This window comes from Rhodamnia argentea, chromosome 6 (assembly GCF_020921035.1).
Source record: "Rhodamnia argentea isolate NSW1041297 chromosome 6, ASM2092103v1, whole genome shotgun sequence".
NCBI classification, from domain to species: Eukaryota; Viridiplantae; Streptophyta; class Magnoliopsida; order Myrtales; family Myrtaceae; genus Rhodamnia; species Rhodamnia argentea.
The window spans coordinates 16,830,566-16,836,658 of NC_063155.1; the positions used below are offsets into that span (position 1 = coordinate 16,830,566).

Sequence of the window (6,093 nt, forward strand, 5' to 3'; positions counted from 1 at the left end):
ATTGCCGTTCCAATTCGATCACACCCTGCAAACCGGAAAACGGACCAGAAGGATCAGTTCTAGGCGGTCCAATGGAACCAGTAGAATCGTTGCTTCTCCCTCTTTGTTCTCAATGTCTCTATTAATCATAATGCACAGTTCTTCATGAAAGACTGCTTTTCCAAATGTGGGCTAATTAATATAAGAAACAAGCTCTACACAAGTTCTTGAAACGTCCAGCATAAATGCTGCAGAAGGAGAAACTAATTATGACCCACGAAATTGTGTAGAGCCGCACCTCCACATCCTCATTTCCTCTCTTTTCTTTCTAATAGAAGAAGAAAAGGCTTGCATCTGCGATATTCACTCCACAGTTGCAATTATAGATATTAAACAGTCCCCAGTGAGAAATCACAACCCCTTTACTAAACTAGCAATGAAAGTGATCAAGAATTCACTTCTTTGCATTAACATGCGTCCACAAAATCATAAAGCCTCAACAATTCGCAAGAAGCAAGCAAACGTACCAGTTTACTTCGCCAGAGGGAGGCGACGAGCTCGAGTGGGAGGGAAAGAGCAATGCATGAGACTTGAGAGGCGAAAGGACAAAAGTGTCAAGCAAGGCTTGAGAGGCGATTACGGTTTGCCTCCGGTTAGCTGTTGATTCAATTGTGAGAGAGGGCCTAGGCACCGAGGCATGAATTGTGATTGTGATATTGTGAAAGAGGGCCAAGGCATGAGAGGAAAGGGAAAGAAGAGGCATGCGCATGAGGCTGCCCGAGAAAGAAGAGGCGTGAATCGATATTAGTTTTAGGTCTAGTTTAGGTTTACATTAAAGAAATTAGCGAAAATGAAAATTATTCGATCCGATCTGTTCGATTTCACCACGGAACCGGGAACCGGACCGAAAATCACTAGTTTTGATGTTATGGAATTGGGAACTAGACCAGCACCTTAGGAACTAGAACCAATCGGCTAGTTTGGTCCGGCCTAGGCGGTTCTTGGTTCAATCGGTTCATCTTGCTCATCCCTAGGATTTGGTGGTTTAATAGAGAAATAAAGAAGATTTGTATTAAAAAAAGGAAAAAGTTACATAATTGATTCATGAACTTTGATCCACTATGTACCGTGATCCCCGAATGTTTACTTTGTTCATTATGGTCCCAAACTTTAGCTGAATGTGTAATTTCATCTCTAAACTTTAAATTTGTTAAATGTAATCCTTAAACTTTTTTGTATCAATTTAGTCTATATATTATATAAAAATGTTCAATACTAGATTGAATATAATCCAAAATTTTAGGGATCAAGTTGGATAAATTTAAAGTTCAGGGATAACATTGCACATTGAAATAAAATTCAGGGACCATATTGAATAAATTTAAAATTCAAGGACCATATTGCATTTTAAACGGGGATCATTTATGTCAAAATCCCTAAAAAATGGCATGTGGTGTACCATTGTTAAGAAAAATCTTGTCCATAAGTCTCATTTGAAAGATATGCTGAAAAATAGAACGCGATTTATGAGACGTCCTAGAAGTTTGGAAATTGCTGATGCAAGCAATTTTTGCAATTTTTTTCATTTTTTTTAATTCTATTAATTTTTTTTTTCATTTTAGTTGCTTTCTTGTCATTGTGGCCGGTCCTTGATCATAGCCCTCGGAAGCTGCAAAGGCCCTGACGATGGAGTAAAGGCCCTCATCGACTGCCTTGCATGAGGTCGACGAGGCCATCTTCGCGGTTCCGTTGGCCGCAAGAACGATCCTCAACCAGAGCCCGCAAGTGTCGCCGTCCACAAATAAAATAAAATAAAATAAAAAAGACAACAAAAAAGAGCAAAAATGTTAAAAATGTGAAAATTAAAAATAATTGCAAAAATTGTTCATATCAACTTTGGCCATCATAAGTGGCAGAGCCATTGTGCAAGTAAGCAATTTCTAGCCAAAATGGAAAATTGTCAAAATGATTAAGACAAAGTTGGTTGAATTGATAGATTTATAATTGAACTGGCATTTGTACAATAGATTTGGAGCTTTTTTTATAATTTTCGCTAGGAGCTTTTGTAAAAGTTTCATTGGTCAGTCAATGGGTGGTCACCCTAGGAGTTTCCATGCCCCAATCTATAAGGATTTTAAAATCAGAGATTCATAGCTCTAAAAATAGAGGATATAAAGTGAAATCGGGATACAAAACGAAGATGATTTTTGAGCTTTTCTTTATTTTAACCATTTTAGAGAAAATTCAAAAACAAACTAACTTTTCGTCTACATCGAATACGACTCTCACTATTTGACATTTTTGGCAATGTTCAACTTTAGACAAAAACGGTTAACTAATTGCTGAGCTACTCCTCTACCACGGTAATGTATTTTCTGCACCGATGATATGATTGTTCGATTAGAATGTGTTTGGATTGAGGGAAGTGAAAGAAAATGGGTAGAGATGATAACCTAGCGAATTTTTTTCCCCTTGTTTTAGCGCCTTTTTGGTATTTTAGGAAGATTGCCCTTAGTTTCTTCTAAGTGTTAAGTTAAACAAATTAAGTTATTGACTAAGCTTCTTATACATCATTTATACACTACGTTCATATAAACATACGAGAGGAATTTTAACTTCCTTTCTTTCATTTTTATCTCTTCCTTTCCTTTTCTTTCTCTCACTTTCTATTCATTCCCTTCACAATTTGTAATGCCTGATTGCGGCATATCAGAGATATTCTGATTGCAACCATCTTGGCCCAAAAATTAAATGTCCCCGATGTCTAAGCGCGGAGAAAGGTGGTGAGAACTGTGAATGCAAGACTATTCATGATCTGATAATTCTATTTCTCGTTCTGCCTGATTTTATGTTTCATCATTTGCTTCCGCAACAAAAATCACGTCAGCATGTTTCGTTAGTCAAGTTGGACGGAGTTAATGGAATTATTTGATTGCACCGATTTAATAAGTTTTAGGACTTGATTGCACTTTGCAAGAATTTTTTAGGACTCAATTGCATTGTTGTAATCAGATTTAGCATTTTCATCTGTGATATTTATTTTCCTTCCTCCTGGTGCCCTTATTCGTTCCAAGCGTAAGCTCCAACACCCGCACCAACCATGGGATCCATTATTTAGGATCGCGCAAATTTTATTGTTTGATTTGTGCACGCGTACTCGTCCAACTTGTTAAGCGGTGAAAATGAGAAAACGTAGTCTTCGTCCTCTGCAGAACTGCTGGATAATTGGATTTGGTGGTTGAATAGGGAAACGAAAATCTGTACAAACAAATGGCATGCAATGTACGAAATTGTTGAGGAAATTCTTGTCCGTTAGTCTCATTTGAAAAGTGTGCTGAAAAATAGAACTCGGGTCACGGGGCATCCTAAAAGTTTGGGAAAATTATGAAAATGTTTTTAAATCTATTGTGCGGATGCTACTTCCATTCTAGACCTCTCTACTTAGCCAATTTAGTCTCAAATTCTTTTCGATAATTGGTCAATTTAATAATTTCTAGCCAATTTTATCTGAAAATTCCTAGTGCACATAATTGTGGAACTTTGAAACTTTTCTTCGATTAAGTATAACAATTGCTTTTTAAGTTATTTACCAACATGTACTGTTCGTTGTGGAATTACCAACCTAACTTTTTGCAATATTTAATTAACTTTGACTTTTGAAGAAATTCCAACTTTACCTTGACTGAATCATTAACTTTTTTTCCTGTTAAGCTTCAAGTTCGTATATCAACTCTTGTTTGATGTCTCGATTACGAATTTATAGTAACAATTTTGTCGCGACCCTCCCTAAGGTGGTCAAATGGGACGGCGCGATTTCTCTACTTGAAGTGCTTGTCCTCGTTCTGTAGGGGTTCTCCCCAACCCTTGCCGTGCATTATGTTGAAGAAATTAGATTTGACTAAACGATGATGCTCTATCTAAATGGAGTCATTACTAACCTATTTAGGGTCGGTTAGGAGCTAAGTGAAAAGTGGAAGGACGTTTCACTTCCTACAAACGAGAAATTTAGGATCGGAGACTTAGTTTTGCTACCGTTTAATTAACGCCCTTTCGGTTCGGAAACTCGTTTTGTTACGTAAGACATGAATCATGCGGTTTCTCAAGTTTTAATCCCCTAAGTATGTTCCACTAAGGGTCAATGCGTGAGTTCTTTGCGGAAAAACGAAAAAAAAAAAAAAACACTTACATCAAGCACAATATAAAAACCACCTAGTATAAATGCGAAAAAGTAAACCCGATGTGGTGTCGGACAAAGAATATAGATGGCCTCATTATTGAGCCCGGGACATGAACCCCGTGAGCTAATTCAAAAGTGAATCTAAGACTCACTCTAAAGAGAACTATTTATCTTTGGCAAGCCTATCCATTATTGAAAATAAACAATGCTAAGCTATACTAGAACGATATGGAATAAAACCCATGTTTAACTTTTCAATCAAGCTTAAGAATGATCCAATTAACATCCAAATCAGCCCAAGGCCCCCCAAAACTCGCACTCAATCATCTCTTACTAGCAATTTAAATCACGCGTTATCACCACTTCACCCAAGCAATTGCTTATTAGACATGTCCTAAATTACTAGTGAATCAACTACATATTAGCACTTCATTATGGGCAACTGACATAAGGTTCAAATGAGCCTGGGATCAGTTCAAGTTATGTCCCAAAAATGAGCAGCAAAGAAAGGGCAACAACGGCCCATATACCACAAATAAAGAGCACGCAGATACATCACACTGCAAGATTTGAACTTGTACTAGAAATATGTGTAGGCGAGAACATCTAGCTGAACAATCATACCAAGGCCGAGCAAAGAAGGTATCAGGAGATATAGATTGATTTAACACAGTGAATTATTGTCATCATGTGTCAATGTGACAAAGTATGATATGGACTAAACAAGTGAAGAACAGATTGACGTCGAATAGAGAAGTTCTCCACTCGGGCGTAAGGAAAGCGAGATCGGACACACTGAATTAAGGCCAAATGTATTCACGGCAAAACTGAAGGTATTAAAACCCAAATCAATATCATACATGGTAAGCTCAAAACACACGAAACATGCCCTTTCATCTAGTGCAAATAGATGTGATAAGGTTAGCAACTTGAGTAGGAGTCTCGAAATAACATGAACCAATCAAAAGCAAATCCAAACTTTCATAGGAAACTCTCGGCCTATGGTAGCTGCACATATAATGAACTTATCAGTAATGCTGATGCAATACGCTGAACAATTCGGTTCAGTCACATATATGCTGTTTACACCAAGAATGATACTTCCCCATGAACATACCGACAAGAATCAAAAGAAGCAAAAATGAGCGTGAGCAAATTTGGAAACTTCATGTTTCGCAATAGAATGGACTCCGCACAGGACTTCAGCAAATTCTACAGAAAGTCAGAATCAATTCAAGCATATCTACACCGGATCAGTTCAGAAATATTTGTATGAATACTGGATCAATTCAGTTTGGTATGAACTTGGCAAAAAACACATCAGGGTCGATTCAATTTTATACATGAGGTTCTCGGCCAGCATTATATAATTGAACCCACATGGATCTAGCTCACAAATTTTATCAAACAAATGATAGGTACCTCAGCCAAGATGATTTTTGATGAAGAACATCCTTCAAAATAGGTCTATATGACAAATTCGATCGACAATTTAGTAGTGAAGGAAATTCTCCGTCAAGGCTTGCACTGAAATACCCACTTACCTAGTTCAGGCATTTCACCAAACACGTGATATACGTCCAAGGAGCTTAGATGAAAAGATAAAGGAACGATTACCTCCAGATCATCACAAAGGCAACACAGCAAGTTCAGATCATCATTAATAGAGCCTCATTGGCAGCCGATTTTCACACAGGCAATAGCCAGGGCTCTCGACCTCTGCTTCCTAGTAAAACAACAAGAAAACACAGCATCCGCTCTAATTGAAGGGAGACTGATTACCGGTGGGTGCGAGGAAATGAAAAGTTCGAGGAAGTGCAGATGCTTCGCAAGAACACGCTGGATGGATACTCTGTGGTAACTGGTAATAACAAAGTCGAATCCACCCAATGACGAGAATATTGTCACAATGAGTAGAATCCGGGTCGAGATCGTTG

At 37.9% G+C, this 6,093-nt stretch overlaps 1 long non-coding RNA gene across 1 annotated transcript in view; it reads left to right on the forward strand.

Moving 5' to 3' along the window:
* The window catches only part of LOC125315385, a 28,161-nt gene that overhangs the window by 5,369 nt on the left and 16,699 nt on the right, over positions 1–6,093 (forward strand). The gene's annotated exons all lie outside the window — the stretch shown is intronic.